General features: G+C 50.6%; 3 long non-coding RNA genes across 3 annotated transcripts in view; all 3 read left to right on the plus strand.

The window, feature by feature from the left end:
- LOC116225582 (uncharacterized) overlaps positions 1-4184 on the plus strand; it is a 46817-nt gene extending 42633 nt beyond the window's left edge. The window contains exon 4 of the long non-coding RNA XR_004166117.2: positions 3388-4184. This is a non-coding gene — a long non-coding RNA (uncharacterized LOC116225582). The remainder of the gene's footprint in view (positions 1-3387) is intronic.
- Positions 4185-14287: 10103 nt separating this feature from the next.
- On the plus strand, positions 14288-15495 carry LOC149916314 (uncharacterized). The gene is made up of 3 exons (XR_016470540.1): positions 14288-14640; positions 14804-14936; positions 15026-15495. It is a non-coding gene; the product is annotated as an uncharacterized LOC149916314 (long non-coding RNA).
- A 6463-nt stretch (positions 15496-21958) lies between these two features.
- On the plus strand, positions 21959-25193 carry LOC149916315 (uncharacterized). Its single transcript, XR_016470541.1, has 3 exons — positions 21959-22321; positions 23231-23365; positions 23935-25193. It is a non-coding gene; the product is annotated as an uncharacterized LOC149916315 (long non-coding RNA).
- Positions 25194-25455: the final 262 nt, after the last annotated feature.

Raw genomic sequence — 25455 nt, forward strand, 5'->3', positions numbered from 1 at the left:
GCCGGGCTTTAAATACTGCATCTTTGGGATGCTGGCAGCCCCGCTTCCTATAAATCTTAGCCGGTATTTCTTAGCCCTTTTATGCCAGCTGCTTTCATGTATTCAGAACCTTTTCCGCGCAGTAGCCTATGAAAATATTGAACCGATGCCCAGAGCAACACCAGGATATGAAGGGGAAAACTTTAAGATGTTTAGTAACTATTTTTTAGCAGAATCTGCCAAATCTTAATTTTTCCAGTTTACAAGTAAGAGCCTCTGACCATCTGTTTGCTGTCAACCCGTGTTTGTTTGGAAGGGAGTTTTATGATTTTTTTCCATCTCGCACTCCTGTTCTTACAACTAGTTTACTGAACTTCATAAATGTCAGCTTTCACAGTTGTTTTGCGAGCCAGTTATGATTTAGGATTTAATCAAAAGTGAGCAGTCAGTGTCTTTAATCAATCTGAATGGAGATCAAAAACAAAAGGAATGGAGACTGAAAAATGAACCATTTAATGTATCCCAACAGCCTTTGAAAGCGCCTTATTTCCACCATAATAGCTACCAGGAATCATTAGAAGAAACTTGAAAAAAAACAACAACCCAACAAAAACAACTACCCTTGGAAATTGCTTGTTGTGTTTTTAAAGATAAAAAGGGGCTGAGACAATTTAAGGCTTAAAAGCAATCCCAGTCTTTTAGCTCATTAAGTATTAAAACCAACCGGCGTCAGGCGCTGCGGGGCGGGCGGCTCTCGGCGGTGCCTCGTGGGGCTGCATGGGCACCCATGGGTGTCTGTTGGGCTGGGAGGTGCAGGGTGCATCCTGCCAGCAAGCAGAATGTTGTGTCACGACGCACCCGTGGGGCAGGGAAACCAAGTCATCCCAATGGGTGCAGAGCAGCGCCGTCCCCCCTTGGGCTGGGGGCTGTCGTGGTGTGATGGAGCGCTGGCAGTGCGCGAGGCTCAGCAGGGCTGATGTGGGGCAGGGAGCCCAGTGCAATAGGGTGAGAGATGTGGTTGTGTGGTGCTGTGTGGCAGAGGAGCAGCCCCAGAGTGGGGCAGGCTGTGTCCTGTGTGCTTCTGCCTGGTGTGCAGATTGCATGAGAAGGAGAGCAGCAGCCAGAGTGCTGCTTTGGGTCATTTCACAAACCAGCTCCTGAGCTTTGAGTTCCAACCTCCCCGTTCTGCCTCCTGTTGCAGGGCTTTGCTTTTTCTTTTCTTTCCTTTTTTTTTTTTTTTTTTGCTTTATGCCTACTTCTGTGTAGCGCATCACCTTGAGCTGGGATGTGAGTGCAGCTCACAGGGCTGGAGGTGCATTGAGCAAACCCTCACCAAAGGCTGAGCTGCTCTGAGCCCCGCTGCGGTCTCTCAGCCAGCCCCTCCATGGGGAGGAATATCCACCCGAGGCTGTGGCAGCACACCAGCATGTGGATTTGCAGTCCTGGTGCTTTGAGCAACCGTGCAGCACAGAGGAAAAAAACCAAACCTGCAGCGCTGTAATGCTGCTCTGCTGCTGCTGACACAGCCTGTGGGAGGCAGAAGGGAGCCCTGGGGGCAGGGGGCTGTCCCTGAACCCACAGCTCCTGCTTTCAGCAGAACATCCCACTGCTATGCTGCATCTCCTCCCTATTGATGGTTTGATGCAGCCGCAGTGTTCGTGTAGCAACAGGAAAACATCATCCTGGGGTGATGTTCTGTTCCATTTGAAATGAGCTCTTGGATGAGACACAGGGAAGAGTGGATTCGAGCTGTAAACACAATCCCATTTATCTCCTTAACCACATGCATTCTCCTGCCTTGGGGAAGGGAAGGAAGGAGTGACCCCCCCCCCCATCCCCCCCCCCCCACAGCCCAGGTACCGGGGCAGAACCGAAGCCATTCTGTGATTCAGTGTTGGATGCCAGGTGTTGGGTGCCAAGTTTTGGGTGTTGGATGCTGGTGTTGGACACTGGGTGCTGGGATTGGATGCTGGGTGCTGAGAAATGCTCCCTATTCCAGGAAACCTGGGGGGGGTTCATTCCTGCCTGAAGCCCCGGCTGGGTGTCGCCTGGCCTTGCAACAAACATTATGCATTATGTTGGTTCTACTCTATAAAATTCCTTCTGAATCTGGGGAAATGGGTTTTTAAAATCAGTTTTAAAGCCCTCCGGGGGCTCTACATATTCTCCCAGGCTTTCCTCTTTATTTGTCCCCTTATTGTAATCCACTCCACTTATGATGTATGGCTGCAGCCGAACATCTGGCTCTCATCACACCTTCTGTTGACTCACTGCTCAACAAAGGGGCTGAGATGAGTCCCAGATGTTCTGCTGTGTCCGTGCTCCCTCGGCCGCACGCTTTTATGGTGAGGAATAAACAGAGGTGGGTTTGAATGTCGGGGGACCAAATGAGTGTTGCCTTGGGCTTGGGTGCACAAGGGGGGTTGCATGTGTGTGCTTCCTGTAGCAAAATGGCACAGATCAGGGCTTCTTTATGGGTTGGAATAGGCACGTGTGGGAGGTATGGCACTGGTGCTCTGACACCAAGTGAGTGGTGGCGGTGGGTCTTTGATGCTGTGCTGTGCTCACCCCTGTCCCCTCATGGGGAGCACTGCAGCATCCTTCCCACATTGGGATCTCCATGAGTGCAAACTCCTGCAGTGATGCTGACAGGACAAGAGGTGATGGCTTTGAGGTGCACCAGGTCAAGTTGGATATTAGGAAATATTTCCTCTCCGTAAGAGCAGTGCTGCACTGCACAGCTGCCCAGGAAGCATGGGGGGGTCCCCATCCCTGGGGGTCCCCCAGAACTGCGGGCTTGTGGCACTGAGGGACGTGAGCAGAGGGCACGGTGGGGTGGGTTGGGGAACTCAGGGGTCTTTTTCCTGCCTTAATGATTCCATGCTTCTGTTCCATGAAGACATGACGCTGCCCGGGGGACGGCACGCACGTACGGTGCTGCTGAGCCTCGGGACACCGGAGCAGGGCTGGAGCCCAGCGCTGAGCTCTTTGATGCTCTGAGCACTGATGTCGTTTCGGTTCATCCTTTTGTCATTGATATTACGTGTTTATCTAAAAGGGAATCTCACTTTCATCATTGTGGATTTGGGGCCTTTTTGCTCTGCATGACAACGAGGTGGGAAGCAGCTATTGAGGGCTGGGAGTCTCTCTGGAGAGGCTTCCCTTTAAAATGCCCTCTGCAAATACCGTGTTAGACAAAACAGCTCTGCTGCCCGAAGGCATTTCCATCCGCAGCCACAGCCGGGAAGGCAGCATATCAGAGAGCAGCATTTCTCCAAGGCAAATGGATCTGTTCTCATCTGGTTTTCCTCTTTGATGCATTTTTATGTTAAGGGCTCTAAGTGCTCCTTTAATAGTTCTGGCCTTGTCAGGGAAGCTGATGGTTCTCTGCTTTCTTGTCTCTTCCAGCCTTCCCTCCTCGAGCTCCCCGGCAATGCCCTCTCTGGGAAATGGCTTTCCATGTCCGTGCCGCTCCGCCTCGCTGAGCCCGAGCAGGGAGGATCTGTAGCATCCAACAGCGTTGGCCCAAAACGCGGCGTGTCCAATTATTCGCCTGGATGGCAGGGAGCTCCCCGGAGAAGCCCGATGACAACAGCCGAAGTGAGGAAATCGGTGTGCTGTGGGGTGTTGGGACCCCCAAGCTGGGGCTGAGCAGTCACAGAACTGCAGAATCATGAAGGCTGGAAAGACCTCGAAGAACCCCAAGCCCACCGTGCCCTCAGTGCCGCACCCCCACCGTTCAGAAACACCTCCAAGAAGCCCTCGGGTGCTGCTGTGCCACGGGTCTCATCACACCTCAGCGCTTCCCATCCCTCCCCCTGCTCTGTCCAAGGGCACAGGGTGGTGTCGGGTGGTACCGGGAGCCTCCATGTCCTGCTTTGGGCAGTTTGTATCCACAGCCTTCAAGGGAAGGACAAGAGGATTGGAAAAGCAGTGGGCAGCAGGTGACACCACCACGGCACTCAGGGAGGGTCACTGCAGACAATTGTTGGCAATAAGCTCAGGCATGAGCTCCACATAGGGGTGACCTTCCCCACAAAGCATCCTTGCCCCTGCTGGCCCGTGCTGCTAGGGGTGGATGCAGATCTCCATGCAGTGCTGAGCATCAAAGCGCGCACACCAGGCAGCAGTGGCTTGGGTTGCTTTACAGATCACTCTCCCTGCCCTCCTTCTTGCATGGAGGGCTGGGTTTTTAATTAGCTTTTTGAAATGCAATTTTAAACTTTTCTTTTCTTTTTTTTTCTCTTATGGAATCTGCTTGCATTTTTATCTCAGTTTAGAATGCACAAAGCTTGACAATTTTGTTCTCAGAGTCAGTGGAATGATCAAGGTTTTTACAGTCTACTAAATTATTAAAGGAAACTCAGTTACTCACTAAATATTATTGCTTCCATACTGTCAGGGAGAAGATCACAGTAATATTTTGTTAATTCAAACATCTTTCTCTTTCTCTGAGGCCATTGATGACAGGCAAAGAGCTTGCATAATATACAAAGGTGCTTGTTACAGCAAGAGGACATAATTAATGTCAGCAGGAGCAGCGTTTGCACCAGGAGCAGCTTTTGCACCAGGGCTGTGCAGCTGGCTGGAGCATGTCCACAGCTTGGATGGCATTTCTGATGGGCAATGGGAGAGGGTTGGTGCAAAAGGAAGGGATTTAGGTAAGAGGTTAGGGGAAATTCTCCACGGAGAGGGCAGTGAAGCACTGGAACAGAGAACTGGGTGTCCCTGAAGATGCCCAAGGCCAGGCTGGATGGGTCCCTGGGCAGCACGCTAAATCCCTCCATGGCAGCAGCTTGGAACTGGGCGAGCATTGAGGGCCCTTCCAACCCAACCATTCAGTGGCTGTAGGACTATAGGATTCTGTAATCCTATGGTATCCTCCACAAGCAGTTCCAATGGGGAATCGGATGGCCAGCAGTGAGCTGGAGCATCCCATGGTGTGCTGTGGTGTTGTGCTGTCCCCTTCTCCAGCCACCACACTGGTGACCAAATGGGAACACAACATCCATATCAGCACCAGGTCCGTGCCCTACCAGCCTGCAAATGATGCCCCCAGCCCTGCAGGGGAGAACGGGTCACCCCAGGGACCACGATGGGGACACGTGGCACGTCCCCTGTTGGCACAGGGCAGCAGGGACCCACGGGCAGGTTGCCTTTGGGGCTGCTTGACAGAGGACGCCCGCAGCAAGATGCTGCCACGCACAGCCTGGGGCTCGTGTGGCTGTGTGGCAAGTTGTATTTTCACACCAATGTTTTTGGGTTTTTTTTTTCAAGTCATTACAAGCTAAACAGCTCAAATAGTCTTCAAGGTGAAATCTGCTTTTCATTACTCTGTAAGGGCACTGCGGCTTCATTTTCATAAGTTACATTACCATATGCAGCATTATAGTGCTTTGCTCTGCTACATATTGTCAACATTAAATAACCTCTTTTTGTGGTTACATCATAAAAATTCTTTAGATCTTGGAAGCAGACTGTGAATATTTGCATATGTATATCTTTAATTTTCGCAGAACAGGCTGGCTACCAGATGGGTGAACCAAATAAGCCTCCAACATTTATCTGAGAGTTCGACGTTTTCCTGTGTTGTTAACCACAGAGGAAACTAGGTGGTTTGCAGCCACGCTGAGCCGCTGCCAGCCCCCAGCCTTCGAATATTTTCACAGGGAGGGGGAAAAGGGAGGGGGCTTTTTCCTCCAAGCCAGATGGCCGTATGGAATCAATAAAAGTCCATTTCAAAAGTTTGTTTACTTAACATTGAATATAATATGCCTTTGTGGTCCCTTTGCACTGCAGAAAAATGTGATCCAGCACCAAGCTAATGAGGAGAGCGGTGCGGAGGACATCGCTGCACCGGTCGTTGCCTTTTGCTCCCACCTCATGGGCTCTGTGGGGGCTCTGTGGGGGCTTTTAGGGCTTGTAGGGCTGAGGGGCAGCAGGGACTCTTTCTTTCTTGCTGGAGCTCTGGATGGTGGCACGTGGGCTGTGAGGATGTCAGTTGGTAGTCGGATGTTGGAAGTCGGATTTTGGATGTTGAAAGTCGGATGGTGGGTGTTGGGTGTTGGAAGTCGGATGCTGGATGTTGGACATTGGAAGTCGGATGCTGGATGTTGGATATTGGAAGTCGGAGGCTGGATGTTGGATATTGGAAGTCGGATGCTGGATGTTGGAAGTTGTGCGTTGGTATTTGAAGTTGGGTGTTGGAAGTCAGATGTTGGATATTGGAAGCTGGGTGTTGGAAGCTGGATGTCGGAAGTTGAATGTCAGAAGTTGGATGTTCGATGTTGGATGCTGGAAGTTGGAGGTTGATTGGGTGCAGCCCCTAAAACCTGTGCAGGAGGAAGGCTCAGCATGTGCGAAATATCTGAAACCTTGTAAGGTATTCATCTCGTGCTGTAATTATTTTTAAACATCCCAAATTATATGAGTAGTACAGGAAAAACAATGTCGGCTTGTCTTTAAAACACAGCCTTTCATTACGGAAATCTGTCATCTGTTAATTCATTAGAGCCCCGACAGAAAGAGCTGAGATCAAAACTATTTTAAATGATTCCTGATGACACACAATGGCAAATTTCAGCCATTATTCCGGAAATGTAACCATCATTCTTTCTGCTGGATTCAACAAGGGTACTTCCTCTGATATTAATTGACTTCTAAGTAGTTGCACATGTTGTTGTTGCGTTATTGCTCAGATCTCTTTCTGAAGTGCGTGGCGATGTGAGCAAGAAGCCTTGGGTTCCTCAGATCTCTCCATCAGACCCACACAGCACTGAGCTCTCAGCACTGGGAACCAGGGCCTCAAAAAGCTCCGGGCTCTGCTGCCTTCACCTGCTTTAGTGAATGGGGGGCAGCTCGCCTCCATGAGAAAAAGAATAAAAACCACCACACATCTGTTTTGTTTTTCTGCTCGGTTTCTTTTCCTGAAGATCCAAGGCAGAATTTCAAAGCAAATTCCAAATTTTATTTTGCTGTCTTTGTTTCCACGACTTCTCTGTGGGCGCAGCTGTCTGCACTGCTCATGGAGCCATCCAAGAGTCCGCATGGCAAACGCAGACCCACGGTGCTGGGACAAGCTCTATGCTGTTATGTATTTGTTAGATGGCATTTATTGTCACTCAAAGCAAGCTGTAGAATCTGTGGAATATTTGTCATTTGCATGTTCTTCCCTTTGCATTTCAGGCTTGGCTGGAGCAGGGCAGGCAGTGATTGTCCTGGGATGCTGGAAAGCCACGTTCCTCCTCTTTGGTTTCGTGGCTCAGCTGATGCTGTGTGGGTAATGCCTCACATTTGCTCTGTGCACAGCACAACATGGTCCTGGGAACCTGAAAGACATGGAAGAAAACCAAGTCCTGTCCTTCGTGCAGCTTCTGCCACAAGGTGAGAATCCCGACCACCATTCAGTCTCCAACAAATGCTATTCATGTGAGTGAAATGTGCTCCCCAGGGCCATCATGGTGGACATAGTCATAGAATAGGATCACCGAGGCTGGAAAAGCCCTGAGATGCCCAAGCCCTCCCCACCCCATCATCCCCACCGACCATGCCCCTCAGTGCCACAGCTCTGTGGTTCTGGAACACCTTCTGGTGACCCCAGGTCTGTTCCCAAGGATTCCTGCTGCTGTGTCACAGAACATCTTTATTCTTGTTGAGTAACCCAGGCCAAGTGTAGGTTTTACCCTGGATGTATGGGGCAGCTGGCAGGCATTGATGGGGGGCAGCAACGTGCTTGTGGAGGAGGAAAAGCGGTTTTTCGCGTTGCCAAAAATCTGTATTTTGTGCTGCTAAAGCTGGCTCTGTACTTTTTCCAAGTGAAGTATATGAAAATCCTGCTCAAATGATGCGTGAGTTTCTTATGAACTGGGCTGAGAGCCGATAAATTGCTGTGTTTAATTAAATACCTCAATTTACTGAACTTGAGGTGAAGCCAAGCATGGCGAGCAGGGCCGCTTTTATGAATTATAAGTAGACAAGAAAGCCAACAATGAGCCATAAAATATTGCAGGACCAAAACAACAACAAAAAAAATGGGATGGGGTGGAATTTGAGCGCTCTTCTTTTTTTTTTTTCCAGCAGAATCCCATCCCTGCTTTGGTTTAACACAAGGGAGACACACAGAGGGAAGGATGCTGGGGTGGTGCAGGGGAGATGCTGGCCCTGGGGGCTGCCTGCTCACGCATGGCCACTCCAATGGCTTTGCACCATGCCTGCTGCAGTGCTGAACCAACCCACGGCCTCAGGGGAGCAGGGCTGGGCTGATTTACCTGCACAGCACCTCAGCGTGTGAGAGCATAACTCTTCTGCACATCACGCAGGGCCTTTGTACTTCGTCGCACTTTAAATAGCACAGCAGAGAGGAGAAATAATTATTCTTGTAGGTTGGCTGGGGCTGATTCTAAATCTGCACGGCAGCGCTGCTCGGGGACTTTTGGTGCTTGAGTCAGCGATCCTCTGACTTTGTGACTTCAGAAAGGGACAAGCGTTTGCCTTTTCCTTTTTTTTTTTTTTTTTTTTTCTCTTTACAACACATAATGACAAAGATATAAATCTGTGCAGCCCTGAGGCATAAATAGCCGTGGTGCAGCAGGCTTGCTCTGCCACCCACGGCCCACGAGAGGTCTTCACTGCTTTCTTTTCATCGGTGAACTCGCTCCAGCAAAAAGCAAACCGGTGTCCCCCCCCCCCCCCCATCCTTACTGAGATGCACTGGGAGCATCGCTGTGGGGTGGCCCACCGTAGCGCTGTGGGATTTGCTGCTGTGAAGCCCCTGCTGTATTTAGGGCCTAACATCGTTCTGCAGTGCATCTCCTGTGCTGTCCACGTGGTGTTTGCACGTCGTGCCTTGCACCAACACGTGGGTGATGTGGAGCACGGGGTGTCCAGCAAACACAGGGATGGGAGTATGGGATATTACCCACAAATAGAGGAGGAGAGGGGGAGGAGGAGGAGGAGTGGGAGTTGGAGGGCTGCATATGGGTGGTACAGGAGTAGGAGCAAATAGAAACAGCCCATGGTGCACAGCTGGACCTGGGGAACACTTGTCCCTCTGGGTGCTCACGAGTTAACCAGGGAGGCCCGTGGCTCCAGGAAGGAGCAGAGCCCGACGGTGCCAGCAGAAAGCTGTGAAAACATCGAGCAGAGTGTTTACATGGCTTTTTCTTTCTTTTTATTTTGAGATGCTCTGATTACAAGCCAGACTTTTAAAGACAGGAAGTGCCCAGCAGATGAGCGTATCAATCACTGCCTTTATAAGCTTTTGAAGATTCTGCAAATCATTTTATGGCTCAGATAGCAGCCTTCCTGCAAAGGCAATAAACCTGGCAATGAGTCAGGCTGAGGATGTGTGCCGTGCCCAAGGACTCAGTGCTTTGCCTCTCTGGGTTGGCTCTGCGGGGTGACTGCTCTTCTTCCTGCATGGCTGCACTGGGAATGGGTGGATGGAGCAAAAGGAGACACATCCCCATCCATGCTGTGCTCCTTCGGGAGTGGGTCCTGTGCATGGCGAGGATGCACAGAGCTAAATAACCCGTGTGAGCTTAGTGGGTTCTCAGCTTGGAGGTGCAGCACTTCCCAGGGCAACCACATCCACAATTGCACATGAAACTCCTTTTAAGATAAGATGAAAAACGTCTGGAGACTTTCCTATCTGTGGGCATTAGGAGAGTCTGGGCTGACTGCAGCCCATCACTGATGCCTCTGTGATGATGCACGTCCTCTCCTCCATACCAATCCCTGAGGGGAGAAACTCTGCTGGGGCTGCAGCCCATCCCATTGCTGGGCCAGGACTTGGAGCCAGGCTCACCAGCCCTACACAGAGCCAGTGCACAACTGCTCCTCGCTGCTTCCAGACGGTGCAACCAAATAAACCTCCCGCTCCTTCCCTCTTCCTGGTGCCATTACCTCCTCACTCCCTGTAACTCGCAGCCACGAGTGAGTCAAATTCATTTTTATAGCAAGTGTGCAAAGTGAACTGTAGCTGGGGAGCAGTTCGGTGCGCGCTGTCCCTCCCCAGCCTGACAACCAGCGTTACTGCCCAGCAGGGAATAGCCTGATCGCTCGTTTACGGCTGCAATCATCTCTCTGTTACAGCATTAGAAAGGAATGAGCACCAAAAGCCATTATAATTAAGATCTCTCCGGAGCTGACAGTAGAAATAGATGGCATGTGGAGCTGGAGCTCCGTGGCTCAGCTGTTTCTTTTCGAGCTGTCACTGGAAAATTACAGAGGCTGACAATCATATTCTGAGCTCAGCTGTGCTGAGCAGCGCACATCCAGCACAGCACCAGGCACTGCCGTCGGTGCAGCCCTCCAGACCCAAAGGCTTGCTGCACTGGGCCACCTGCACAGCACTCAGGTTGGTGTTCACCCCACACGGTGTCCCCTGCTGATGTACAGGAGCACCCAAGGTGGATCCAGGGCTGTACAGAGCTCCCATGCCAGGCCAGGAGGTGTGGGCTGCTGTGGGTGAGTGCTCTGGTGCTCAGCCAGGAGGGCAGATCGGGGCTGTGTGTCCACATCTGAACCTGGGCTGTTATCTGTTACCTGATGCTGACAGCCCACAACCACTGCTGGCCTGTCCCCAAATGCAGAGGTGCTCACAGAGCCCAGAATGTTCAGAGATATTCAGGGCAGCAGCCAAGGAGCACTGCACAGCGCTGTGGGTCTTTGTACCTCGGGAAGTGTTGCCCAACAGAATCGAAACAGTAGATGATGGTTTCCCAATTATTGCTTAATAACGAGCAGCTCCTCCCCTGCTCCCAGACAGCAAACAGCACACAGTGCTGCGGTGACGGAGCTGCTGAGCGACGCCTGCTGCACCCTCCTGCTTTTCTCTATCTCCAAGCTGGGCAGATCTCCACCGCTCTGCTGTGTGTCTCACCTTCTTTTCGCCCATTAAGAGGCCCTCTGTGCTCAGCAGGACGTTGGGATGGGGCTCTTGCTGCTCCATGCATGGCAGCAGCTGAAGGCACGCGCTTGCTGTCTGCATTTTTTGCTGACAGTCGGCATCAAAGCTATTCCTTTTAAATGTCTGATGCTGTATCTCGTTGCAGGAGGCTGTGTTGGGTTCCTCCTTGCCACATACCGCTGCGAGAGGGTGTGTTATTTAAAGAAGCAGTGCTTAGCAAACCTCACTCCCTCGCCCCATTGGATAACGTGCCATAAGCACGAGTGGCCTTGCTGTTCTTCTCAACGGCTGTGTTTTGAAAGGCACCCAGATTAGAAACCAATTTGCAGGTAAGGGATGCATCACCCCTGGCGTTTTCTGCTGGGTCAGTCCCAGCATGGCAGCAGGCATGAGCTGGTGTGCATCTGGATATGGGAGTTTGGGTCTATGTGGATGTTTTGGGGCAGGTTGGGATTCCATACAAGCCTTTGGGCCTGCAAAGAGCAAGGGTTTTGGAGAAGCTCCCTCTGCCTCAATGCAAAAAGCTCTGGAGTCACGCTGCCCCTTCCCACCATCCAACATCAGCAAAAGCTTCCTTCAAAGCTGCCAATGAATTATTGATGCAATTATTCATCCTCATTTAAATATCTATTTAGTGGCATTTAAATAACAGTGCTCAGAATATGTCAACAGTTTACACAATAATTTGGATTCTGATCTTTATACCTCTGTTTTCTCCCACACAAATAATTGGAACTCATCCATTCTAAGTGACAATTGCAGATAAGCATCTTTTTTTTTTTTCTGTTGCACACGTGCATTATCTAAATATATTAAAACACTTACTCAATTTTAATTTCATTTGAATGATTAATCAGTTACTCGGCTGTAATTGTTTGTGTTAAGACATCTCAGATTAGAAAACAGATCAGGGAGACAATTAGGAAAGCAAGCGCTGTGAAATCGCTGCTGATAGCTGCGTGAGCGGCTGAGGATGCAGTGCTGTGTGCTGTGCAGAGCAGTGATGTTCTGCTGCGGGCTCTGTGCACCCCACTGTGGGACTGGCACAGTGCTGGGACTGGCACTGGTTTTGGGGGCTGCGTGGGATGGATGCTGTTGCTCCCATAGGGATGCAATGGAGGCCGAGGCAGGGGTTCACATGGGGACCTGGATCCATCCTAAGCTGCAGAAAAGGGGAAACACTGGAAAAACCCCATGAGGAGAGGAGACTAGAAAGGCTCTGGGCTGGGCATGGTGCTGCTCTGCAGCCAATGTGTTTTGCCCAACCACAGCAGTGGGGCTGCAGCACCCGTTCCCACATCCTTCCCTGCAAGTTCTCATTGATCATCCCACCATATTAATTATCCCTGGGATTCTCCACTTATCCGGAGCAGCTGCAGCTCCACTCCTCTTGAAGGGCTTTGCTCTGGTTCATGCCCAGATAGGAGGGAGCTGTGCTCTAACGTCACAGCTCGGGTCCTGACCACCCCAGCACAAAGCTTGCTGGCAGCGAGGCGATGACAAGTGGCGCTGACCCATGCTGGCATCACTCCCATGCCCAACCCAGCCCGGCTGACCCCCCCAAAGCTGGGACAGAGGCTCTGCCAGGCTGTGCTGTCCCCATCGTGGAGGAGTGGTTTGGCACTGCCCTGGGTGAAAATGCGGCATAAGGAGCCAGAACAGGCGCTGGCTGGAGGGAGCTGGGTGGCAGCCAGAGGCTTGGCCCCATCCCCAGCAGCAGGAGGTCTGTCCTTAAATGTGTGCTTTAAGGAGAAAGTACTTCAGACAGCCTGCACTGAGCTGTCAGCCCACGCTTACCCCCACCCTGCAGAACCTGAAGCTCTGCTTCAATCCCAGACCCCTACCTGGTGATGGACTGCAGTGCTCAGACGCACGGTCCTGCTGCTTCACTGCAATTTGTATTTCTGGCTTCAAGGAGGAATGCTGGAGCTGCCCCAGTGCTTCTTGTTGTTGAAGTGCCTCAGCACTTTCTGGGCTCCTTGGCTCAGGAGAAAAATCAGGTTTTTATTTTGCTGATCATTGCCAGAAGCAATGCAAGCAGGGTTTGTGAGCTGGGAGCAGAGTGGCCACCTGCACTCCTGCAACGATCTGCACCACCACTGCATTGGGGTGCTGGTTGTGGTGAGAAGGGTGCATGGCTTGAAGGCAGCACCACAACAAAGCAGTTTTGCAAAACCTGCAGATCAGAAGCAGCGGTGCAGCCCTGAGCCCCTGCAGCAGAGAGCAGCAGCGAAATGTGGGTGGCTGCTGATGGAGGATCACAGAACCAACGAATATCCCATGCTGGAAGGGATGCACCAGGGCTGCCACGCGCCCACCCTACAGCCAGACACTGCCACGATGCAGGGAGCTCGTTCTCCATCACCAGCAGATCGAGCAAACTCAGCTGTAATGAAAAACCAATATTTCCCACAATCCCCTCCATAATGACTTTAGCACATTGATGAGCTGGGAGCTGCACGCCGCAGGGCCGGCTGCACGCAGAGGGGTGCAGCGAGCGCCGACAGCAGGTCCCAGATCCCTGTTTGCTAACAGAGAGCTCGGCACAACCACTGCTGCACCACTGCGCCATGCACACCCATGCACCCACCAGCATTCCTTCGGAAAAAGCCCTCAGCATCCATCAACACCACGCTCAGCAAAAGGGAGCAGTGCTCTGAAGGCTCCTAAAGCAAACCCACAAACCCACCCCTGGCAGCAGTTTTCACAACTGACCCCTCATCAGCTGCCGGAGGCGGTGGGAGCAGTTTGTACACAGAAAGCTTTTGTTCTGCTCCTGGAGAGATCCCCCATCCCCTTCGAAGCCACTCGGCCTCTTGTATTTTTTTTTTTTTTGGACTCCAGTAAGGGGAAAAACATCTTTCATTTGTCCTAATTTAATGCTGTTAATGAGATTGATGCTGCAGGCTGCCCAGAACATCAGCAAGACGGGAGGGTCGAGCACCCTCCATTAACAGCAGCACCCAGCCCGCGGCTGTGACCCTGCTATCAGGGGGCAGGCCCTTTGGCAGCAGCACAGCACTTTACCAGCCCTGTTCTCACCCGGTTTTCATTTTCTTTCCTATTTTTGCAGCTCTGCTCCATTAATCTTCTTCCTGGCATCAGTTTTCTGAAGCCTCAGTATGTAATGTGTTCAGCAGCACTGTGCGTTTGCTTTTTATTTCTCCTTCTCCCCTAGGTCTCGTTGGCTTTGTAACAAGGCACAGAACGACCTGATGACAGGAAGGATGTACAGATGCTTCTCAGTTGGGCACTGTGTGGCTCTGAGTGCTCACCTCACACTGCTGGCTCTGCCCCCAGGTGCTCCCCCATTGGCAGGAGGGATGCTGCTGCTCCTGTCACAGCTGTCCCCTTATGGCTGCAGAACCCTTGCTCGGGGTTCCTGACACCCAAGGCTGGTCCAGGTGCTCCTGGAGCCCAGCCAGCTGTGATAAATCTCCTTAATTGCAGCTCATTGTAATCATGCTTTATATGGAGCTGATGCTATTACTGTTGGGAGCTTTGGCCTGATGAACCCCAGGTAGGAAACCTGGAGTCCTCCAAGGGGGGTTGGAAGCATTGAGTGGGAGCTCCAGGGCTTGTTGGGGCTGATGGAGCTGGCTCTCAGCCCTGTGCTGCAATGGGCAGAGTGCAGGAGCAAAGGCAGTGTGGTAGATGGCAATCTGTACCTCACCTCTTTCTGGTCCATCCACCTGAGAACCCATCTGGTGCATGAGCAGAAGAACCTTCAGTGTTAATTACCTCTCTGCGAGGTACGTGATCAGAGAATCATTAAGGTTGGAAATGGCCTCCGAGATCCCACCCCCCCGTGCCCACTGACCACGTCCCTGTGTGCCACATCTTTGTGTCCCATGAGTATCCCCAAGGATGAAGACCTCCACCGCTCCCTGAGCAACCTGTGCTGGTATATTACAGCTCCTCAGAAAAGAAATGTTTCCAAATATCCAATGTGATCCTCTCCTGGTGCAACGTGGGGCCGTCACCTCTCATCCTATCAACACCGCCGCCATCTCCAGCCCTTTTCTAAGCATCACTGCAGCCACAGCAGGTATTGAAGTCACGTTTTGGGCACACAGTCCCATTTGCTGGGGGGGGGTGAGGTGGGCGTGTTGTGATTCAGAATGAGTTTTCCCATAGGAAGTGCCCCACAGCCTCTTCCCACCCAGCAGCGGGCGCTCCCGACCTGGGTGCTCCATGAACGTGGCACGGCTCCATCCGGCTGATCCCAAGGAATGCCCGGGCGCAGCCGCAGCTCCGGGGGATTAAACTGAAGTCTAACGTTACACCCCTTGGAAGAGCAGAGCTTTACTTGGAAACCGAATCGCATTAATTAGCATTCTGCTAATGGCTGTTTTGTATAAATATAGTGTGCCTTAATACCAACACGAGTCGCAGGTTGACGTATTTAGATCGCTGATATCAAAGTCATTAACGCCTCTCCGTGGTAAACCTATTCTCAGTTCGGGCTGCAAATGGGATTCTCCTGAGCCAATCAATCTTCCTAAAGCCTGAGCAGAGCCTGTTGATCTTTAGCCACTGAATGGATGCAGCTTCCCAGAAATGTGCTTGCATCTGTCAGAATTATAAGCAGCTGGCAGCCCCAGACAAGGGTCATATTTGCTGCGAGTGTGAAAATAGGATCCCAGGACAAGAAATGCTACTTAGCAGCATATCGATTCTGGGCGTGCTATTAATGTTGCAGCACAATGCGTGTGTGTGTGTCCGTGCAGGCACTCCTGCACATGCCAATTATGTATTTATACACAAGGTCTTCTCTCACAGAGACCCCGTGGTCCTGGAGCTGATCCAGGGCTTATTAAAACTTGGTGACATCAAAGGATGGGAAAGGTCTGCCCGGGCTGAGGAACTTGGAGAGCTTAACAATGATTTTGCCTTAATTCCCTCCTAATTTATCGTCTCTTTATTGCCCTGATTAAAAGCTCCCCTGCTTGATAGCGGCAGTGAAGGTAATGGTGTTCTTCCGAGACCGATGGGTGGCAATTCCAGCAGGGGCTGCTGCCATCTGTGGGACACTGCTGTGGGTATCTGTCACGGCATTGTCACCGTGGTGCCATCCCTCGGCTGCTCTGTGTGCCGAGCTGTGCGCTCAGCATCGTGGCTCCTCGTGGCACAGCCCCACAGCTCGACCCGCTGCTCAGCGCAGTGCTGTTCCGTGCTGGTTATTATTAGCTGGCAGTGACATGGATCAAAGCACGTAAGCCCAACTTCTGAAGCACGCAACCACCGATCTCATCCAGGAGACCTTGCTCATTGCTGCAGCTTAAGGCCAAGCGTGTTAGCTTGAGAATTTTCAGTCTTGAATTACAAATTCCTGTGTTTCTGAAGCTGTGGGACTCAGCACCTTCAGTTCCCATACTGGGGATGGCAAAGGGACACTCGTAGGTCTGTTCCGTGAGCTTGCCAAGGAACAAGCACCATGATGGGAAATGTGCTGGGCATCACGTGGGAGTGGTCTGGTAACAGTGAGAGCTGACTTCATTAGCAGAGTTTTTTGGTGTTATTTTTCTAATTTTTTTCTGTTTTTTTTTTTGTTGTTGTTGTTGGAAGGTTATAATAAATTCTGTACTTAGCGGATGGGTGTTAAATGATGCTCCTCTCCTGGATCAAGGCAAATGGTATGTAATGCTGAGGTTCGTGTGCTGCACTGATTACCCTGACCTCCTGCTTGGGGTGTTTGGAGCTGAGCTGCTCTCTGTGCATCCCTGGAGCGACGGCACTTCAACAGAAGTTTCTAGAATTGGGCCCATCGATGAAGGTACTGCACAAAAATGAGCATGAGGCATGAGAGCAGTCAGGGTGTGGGAAATACACTTGGTATGGATGATGTGATTGATGCTCCCAGGCATCACCACACGCTCTCTGCTGCCTGTCCTCACTCTCTGCGCCACGTGTGTCTTCAGCTGCAACTGGGCTGCTTGCTTATCATACCCAGGTGCCTGCCAAGTGGGAAAACTGTCTTCAGAAATATATCAGTGGGGCTGATTCCTATGCCATTATTGCACCAGGTCTGCTGAATGCTTGCTGGGCAAAGCAGTGCATCCTTGAGAATGTCTGAAACGCTGCTTCAGTACGCTGTGTTATCGGCACGCCAGTTGCAAAATAGGTTTCAATTATGTCGAGTAACATGCTGCGGAATTTATGCTTCCAATTTCTCCATTTAGTGGTGAATCAGGCTTGTTTGCATTGCCAGCTAATCTTTATGCCAGAGTTGTTAATGTGCTCTGACCCCTCTTTAACTCTGCATGCTGAGCTCACCATTCAGCCTTCCTCTCTCAGCCACGTGTGCCCGAGCCCCACTGCACAGCCCCCGTGGGCTGGAGGTGGCCTTGGGTGGCTCTTCCCAATGGGACACTGAGATTTCATGTGCTTGTGAGAACCACGAGTTCTCTAGACGTTGCACCTTGCTTTCTCTGGAAAGCTTCCAGCATTCAGTCTTGATGGAGAACCAGTTCAGGCTGCTGTCCTGCTGCTGGAGGGCACTCCCAGCCCGGTGCTGTTGGGAAGCCCTGCTGCTCCCACACCAGCACAGTGCTTTTTGCACTGAGTGTGGCCCAGGTTGCAACCACAGCCCATGACTCATTTGTTCAGTGCTTGCCAAGGCTGCTGAGCTGCTCCTGCTGCTCCCAGGGTGCCTCCCATGCCCCGCAGGCTGCTGCAGCATCTCCCTTCATTTTGTGCTGGCACCACAGATGTCAGTGTACTGCACCTCCTTAGAACCATAGAATCGTTCTGGTTGGAGAAGACCTCTGGGATCCCCCAGCCCATCCCACCATGCTCACTGACCAAATCCCTGAGTGCCCCATCTCTATGTTCCTTCAACACCCCCAGGGACGGTGACCCCACCACTCCTTGGGCAGCCTGTCCTGGTGCGTTTCAGCTCTTTTAGAGAGTAAATTTCTCCTGATATCCAACCTGAACTCCCCCGGCACCACTTAAGGCCACTCCCTATACATAGAACCTGAGAACCATTAAGACCTCTAAGATCACCACGTCCAACCACCAACCCATCACTGCCGTGACCACTCATCCACATCCATGCACTTCTTTAGGGAGGATATAGGATGTTGTAGAAGTGTTGATCCCAGTGCCCAGCATCCACCCAGGGCTCCCATGCGTCTGAAGCATAGCCAGCCCACCACTAATGCCCCCTCCTCAGCTGGAGCCATGGTGCAGCCCCACGTAGAGCACACCAATGGGGAATCCCCACACGTTGCACTGAGGGCACGCTGCCCTCGACGCTCCCACACAAACGCAGCCTGCGAAATCGAATAACAACCAGTTTAAAAACATACTAAAACCAGAAAATTTATGTAGCATGACCCAAATTGAATTATACATTACAGCACTGTAATTGATTTTTTAGAAGAGAGATTAAATTTATTTTATGCCTCACTAACTAACAGCTAGATTTACCTAATTGCTTAGAGTGCAGAGTTAGTATGATTCATTAAACCCCATACATGCCTGGGTACATTACACTGTGACTAAAGCTTCCCTGCTTCGAGCAATTAAAGTGGAGAAACTTGGGGCCTCATAAGTAATTGAATATAACAATACGGCTTGGAGTTGCTATAGACGTCTTATTAAGTTCTTCAAGCAAAAAGACACACGTTCCCTCCGTTCTCCAGTGAATCATTTTGTGAGATTCTCTATGACTGGTGTTGTTTTCTCCTATTGCCAGGAAAAAAAAAAAAAATTAAAAAAAAAAATGTATCTACGAGACAGATTTCATGCCTTCATTCACAGTTTAATTTTATCAATCATAACATTTAAAAAAAAATTGACAGCGCCGAGTAGACATCTCCACTATTCCAAGGAGAGAAATTTTGGGTAGAATGTAGGAACATTTGGTAATTACAGACACATTGCAAAAATAAAGGTAGCAATTTAGTAAAACAGGAGTGGAGAGAAATGATGGTTTTAGCTGGCAGGAATAAATTAGAATTGTTTGGCTGGGTTTAATAAAATCCCACACACACGAGTCGCGCTCGGAACAAAGCGCCGGCTGCTGGGGATGGGCAGCAGCCACACTGCATCTCCTCTTCCACCCACACTATGGCATCCTCCGTGTGAGGAGGACGGAGGAGCCCAGAAATGCTCTCGGTGCCCCCAGTGCAATAAGCATGGCTTCTTTGTGCTAGGAAATAACGGGGTGCTTTATCCTCGGTTGGGTCCAGCGCGCCGTCCCTTAATTGGAGCACCAAAGCCATCCCCTCATCAGTGGAACCACTGCACAACATCAAACAGGCGAATAAAGTTTGCAGAAATTTGCCTATTTAAAATTAGAAACCCAGCAGGACTGCGCCGTGCTCTCGTTTCAGGAAAGGGTTTGGGGTGAGCAGACGCTTTGGGTGATTATTAGAGGGATGATTAGTGGCCTTCCCAACGCAGGGGTGGAAGCGCACACAGCATTCACATTTAATGAGCGTTGCACAACCCAGGATCATCAGTTTACTCACTTTGCGGAGCCCACAGGTCATAAAATTCGGGCTGGATTGTGTGAAGCATCTCACACAAAGGGCTTCCCGTAACAAAATAAGCCTTTAATTAGCAGAACATCAGGCGAGGCTGAGGTGCAACTTTCCCAGACATATCACCGGTGACGTTAATTACTGACAGACTTTGCATATGCATGATGTGCGCCATTTTTGCTGGTGCACTGCTGTTCTCCCTTTGTGCCCCTGGGCTGGGGTTGGGGCACGTCCACAGCTCCATGTCTTCTCCCATTTACGATGGAAATTCCTCCTTGAGGACGCGGCCGCCGGCCCACTGCAGCCATGGGCACAAGGATTTGGGGTATGATTATGGCATTACAACTTTGGATTTCATTTCATTGGGCTCCTTTCAGAGCTTGGAGGGGGAAAGCAAGGGGGGAAACATCAGTAGCTGACATGAATATACTAAATTCATCAAAATTGGGTAAAAACTCAATGCCACCAATTTTGGACCACGACCCAAGACGCCAACAGATGTTGGGGAGCATCAGACAGCACTCTGAAAATTAGGGAAATGACCGTGGTCTTCTTAATTACAACAGGAGCTGTATGACAGGAAACCCTTCAGCGAAGGATGCGCCGTGCTATTGGGAACCAAAGCGTGTGTGCTTATCAGCTGTGTTGTTGCACTGCTGGTCTTGGAGCCCTCTCTAGCACTGTGGTTCAGCCTTAAGAGGCTCCTATGCGATGCCAATCCCAGACTTTTGTTGTTGATTTGGGATTTTTTCTTTTTTCTTTTTCTTTTCTTTTTCTTTTTTTTTTTTTTTTTTGGAAAAGGAAAGATCAAGGGTTGCATTTAACAAAATGAGATGCCCTTTGTGTCTGTACACACAACCACCCCTCGTAGCTGTTACCATGAAGGGAGAGCATCATTAAGGAATAACGAATGGCCCTGCGTGGGCTCCACCCAGCTCTCTGTGCTGGGAAGCCTAATTAGAGCACAGAGATAATGACGGAGTGCTGGGGTGAATTTGCATGGGACTCCAGCCTTCGAGAGGGACAAAAGTAATTTGCCCAGCTTATTAGAGGGAAGCATTTGACACTGTGGGCTGAGCCCTGGTGCGACCCTGGGACCTCCAACGCTTGCAGCTCTGGGCTCAGCCCACCACCACCATGCAACTCCAGGAGTCTGTTTATTCATAGGCTTGTAGAATCATAGGATCAAAGAACCATAGAATGGGTGGAAGGGACTCCAAAGCACACCCAGCTCCAACCTGCTGCCCTGGAGGGGTTGAGCAGGTCACCCAGGACCCCATCCATGGCCTTGGGCAGCTCCAGCAATGGGGCATCTCCAGCTCTGGGCAGCAGTGCCAGCGCCTCACCGCCTCAGAGTAAAGGATTTCCCCCAGCATCTCACCTGAATCACCCCTTTTAGTTTAAAGCCATTCCTCCTTGTCCCATCACTATCTGCCCGTGTAAAATGCCAGCAGAGCACAAAGGAGCTGTCTGATTGGTGAAGGTGCATTTTGCCAGCTTTAGGGTTGCTGCCTTTGCCCTTTCCAGGGCAAAGCTTTATTCTCATCCTCAACTGGTCTTCTCTCCTTCAGAGCATTTTGATTATTACTTTTCCTCATTTCTCCCTTCTTGAACAAGTGATGCTCCACACTTGGCAGCATTTGGGGGCCGGGGGCTGCTGGGAGCACTAACTGGAACAGCACCAGGGAAGGCTGTCCCTCGCCCTCCCCTCTGATTAAAGCTCCTGCCATGGGATCGTCATTAACGCTGCTCGCCTAATGAACGCAGCTCACGGACAATGGCAAGCGTGTAAACAGGTTTCATCATGCAGGCTCTGATTAAAGCTGTGGTTTGGGTTAATGAGATGGAAATGCCTTGGTTTGCTTTCCCTTTTCCATGATGGTCTGTGAGGAGAGAAAAAAAGAAAAATGTTGCAAGAGTTTTTGGAGACGTTTATTTGCAGACACAACAGCGGGTTTCTGGGGCTGCATCGAGCTTTGGTGGAAAGCTGGCCAAGAAAATCCCTTCAGCACGAGAAAGGAGGGGAGGAACTGGGGGAAACGTCTTCCCTGCAAAGAGATGCAAAGCACAGACTGACTGCTTGGGTTCCCGTAAGCCTCGCTCCAGGAATAATGTGGTCCCAATAATTGGTGTTAATTGGCACTAATCGTACCCTTCCATACCGGCGCTACCTCTGGGGCCCGCAGAGCTTTGCTCTTTGCTTACGGTTTGACCTGGGAGTGCTTTGTGCTCTGTAATTGCACATTGGTAATTGCACGCAGCCCATGCAGCAAACTCTTTGAAAGGCCTTTAATGGAGCCGCGACTCACCGCAACACTGAGAATGCACAGAGCAGAAGTGTGGGCAGGCAGCTGCTTCCTGCAGCAAGTGTGCAAAGGGAGAGGTGGGACAGCCCCATTAAATGCTCAGGTTCCATCCGTGGGACAGCAGGAGGGGTCAGGGCCATTCTGTTCTATGCCATTTGCATGTGGGACAGAGCCACGCTTTGTGATGTAGGGGTTTGGGCTGCGCCACGTCTGCCTTAATGAAACATAACAGCACAGAAGGCAATTACGTTTTTGTCTAGACCTGTCTAAGACCATCAACAGCACCTCATTGCTTTACAGATTGTTAATGCTGCTGGCAGAAGTTGAAGATCCTCCTTGGAAAAAAAAAAGTCAAATTTATTCTCTGTTGTTACATACTTTAGCTGATGATAAATGATAAATAGGGGCTTGTGGCTAATTAGACCTCCCTTTGTCCAGAGGCAGCTACATAACTGTAAAGCGTAACCGTGATAAAAGGAAGAAGGGAAATGGCAGAGAACTCACATGAGGATTCTTTTAAAGATCGTTAGGAGCTTTAGGGAAATTAGGAAACAAAACTGCTGCTGGTCTATCAGCACATCTCTGCCTATGCAGACCTATGGCCAACAATTAATCACACCGCTCTCCGTGCACAGGTTTGTTATGTAAATTTCTCTCTGTTTTTCCATTTTTATGTACATACCCAACCTGGTAAGGAGGAGGATATCCCCGAAGGGGCTTCTTATTGGAACCTTTCCAATTTCCAACCATGCAGTGCAACGGTTCCTTGCTTTCTTGCTTTCCCACCCCTGCTCCAACCTTGCCCCCATGCCAGGGGTTGCATGCAGGGGGTATGGGGGTGTGGGCAGCTGGGGTGGGGGCACGGCCCTGGAGTGGGGGGGCACCCAGAGAGGGATGCAGCAATGACTCAGCTCCATCAGCACACTGGTTGTGAAAGCAGAGATGCGTGTTGCGAGCTGTCAGCTGACAGTAATGGACTTGTTAGGCTCCTGATGGATGGCAATGGCCTTGGAAATTGCCAGAAGCCATTTCAATCTGTGTCTGGCTCAGGAACAGCAACGCACAGAGATGGGGATGGGGGAAGTGCTGGCAGAGTGCTTTGGGCAGCGTCACAGCAGCCTGCAGAGCGGCTCCTGTGATCTGTGATCCTAGGATTCTGTGATTCTACAGCTGTGTGACTCTGATTCTGTGGTTCTATGATATTAGCAGCAAAGTATTATGCAGGTCCCCTCCAACTCTGTCAGGAGCTGAGGAGCAGTCCCAGAGGGAAGGATGCAGGGATGCATCACAGTGGATTGTAACTAGAAAGTTTCAGTGGGGAAAAAAAAAAAAAAAAAACACATTAAAACGATGAGTGAGTGGGTCATCTTCATCTCAAAGCTTAGCTTGGGCTGTCTGTGATCCAATGGTCCTGCAACGAAAGGAGCAAAACTTTTATAGGAGAAACCTTGGAGGCATCCATAGTGCCCTGGTCAGGACTGAAGGCCGGGAAGGGGTTATCTTACTGCAGAGCATCTCAGCTGTGCTTATCTCCGGACTTCCAGGTAAAAGTGCAGTGGCAATCATGAGTACAGATGACTATACAGTCATATTTTCTTGGGATCTGGAGGTCATGTGCTGGTGGGAAAGGAGGAGGTGGAGTGCTGAGCTCTGTGCTGGTCCTGTCCACAACAGCTGAGGTATGGGCAGTTATGCTGAGCAGGAGCAGTGTGTGTCTGTGTGGTTATCCCAGTGCCCATCACCCGTGTGCTCTGCCCGAGGACAGCATTGCTTCAGTGCCCACAGCAGCCAGGGAGGTGGTTGTGCTTCACAGCCGCGTCTGGCCAGGCTGGCAGTGACGTGCAGCACTCCTTGCCTCAGGAAAGTCTCCTCTTGGTCAATGCTGGTACTCATTGCATGCGTTGAGGAATCACCCCAAGCACGCTGATGCTATCCAGCACAGAGAGGTGGAAGAGTCTGCCTGGAGACCTTTCCATCAGAGCAGACGGGCTGGGAAGCATAAGCCTGGGAGATGTGTGGATATGCAGATGCTTATCTCGGGAGCTGGTGGCTTGGCAAATAGTGTCTCCATGTGACCATGGATGGGGAAAGGGTTTTGGCTTGTTTTCCTTAGGCTTGGCCTTGCCAAGTCACCATGTGGGAATGTATCAAGGAGTGGATGTGTGCTGTTTGCTCATCCCATCTCTCACAGTGGTTCTTTTCCTTGTTCTTGCCCATTACTTTTTCACCACTTGTGCTTTATTTTAAGGTGAAATAAGGAGAGAACCCAACAAAGGAGGATGCAATCAGTGCTTCTGGGAGAAGTCTTTCCATTCAGGGCAGAGTAAAATTGCTGTTCTGACAGCAAGTGAGGCAGACCGAAGGCACAGTGGAGCTGGGGTCGCTCCTGGGGTGTCATCCAGAAGGAAAGCCTGTTCAAAGGTGAACTCATCCACAGTGCAGTCATTAGAACCAAGGTTGGGTTGGAAGAGCCATCCAGTTCCAGCTCCCTGCCATGGACTGGGTTGCCACTCGCCAGAGCCCCACTCGACCTTTTACCTTGGGCACCTCCACGGATGGGGCACCCAAAACTCTGGGCATTAGGATGGTTTAGAGGATGGAGAGCTCCGTTTACAAAATTAGACAGAATTTGCTTGCTGAATGAAGAAAAACAGCCTCTAGAGGAGGTTAGGCTTGAAATTAATAGGGACAGAAGCATGAAGAAAGATGAAACACTATCATATAGATGTGAATACATGCAGGCTTGTCTCCAGAAGAAGGCTTGCAGCTCTCTGAGAGGAGAAAAAACAGGTTCACCTGGGAGAAGTTTCCAGGTTGGGACTGACAGCCCTGGCCATGTGCAGCACACAGCACCCCATCCTCCCGCAGAGCACCCATTTCTGCAGCCAACACGGATGCTTTGAAGGAGCCCAAAAAGCCCAACTCAGCTAATGCACATTGTTTATTCTCACTGCTGAAAGAAAATTAGAGGGAAAAAAAAAATCAAATCATAGTCCTGGAATTCACTGCAGTGTTTATGACCCCCTTTGGTATTATCTCCAGCCCTAACCCGGCTTTGCAGCCATGCAACGCGCTTGTTCGGTGCTCTGCCAAGGCACTTTGCTGTGACCTGGAGGGATCACTGTGTCTTAGGTATGAAATGTTATTTTGTTCCCTCTTTTTCAATCTCAGGGCTCATTTTAGCCAATGCGGTCGTTCTGAATTGTTCTCAGCAGTAAGGTATTTTCTTTAATGGACTATTGAGCTCAGATAACAAATTTTAAATTATAACACACATGACCCGAGCCAATTTAAACTTAATCTAAAATGGCGAAGAGCTACTGCTCCAAAGGGCTGAAGGAACACACACTGAGCTGTTGTTCAAAGACAGTTATGGCAGCAGAGCAAGCAAGGCCTCCAACCCACGAGGAAGTGGGAAACTTGCTCGAGGAAACCACCAGACACTCCATGGAGAAGAGCTTTTTAAAGCAGATGCGTGCACCAAAATCTCTGTTGCAATATTTTTTTTTTTTTTTTTTTTTTTTGTGGCTCGTCCATCCACATTCAAAAGCAGCGGTTGGATGTTTAACATCCATTTGTGTCTGGGCTCGTTAGATCACTGAGACTTTGGTCAGCCCATGGCACTGCTGCTGCAGAGGGACGCACCCAACTGCAGTGGGTGCCCAACACTGCTTGGCTACGGCGCGCCCGGCTCTGGCAGCCCAGACCCTTTCTGTAAATCATTAGGCAACTTGATTTAATATGTCACGCATCCATTGTGCTGTCCTCT

This window comes from Phasianus colchicus, chromosome 12 (genome assembly GCF_987193195.1).
Source record: "Phasianus colchicus chromosome 12, bPhaCol1.hap1.1, whole genome shotgun sequence".
Lineage (NCBI taxonomy): Eukaryota > Metazoa > Chordata > Aves > Galliformes > Phasianidae > Phasianus > Phasianus colchicus.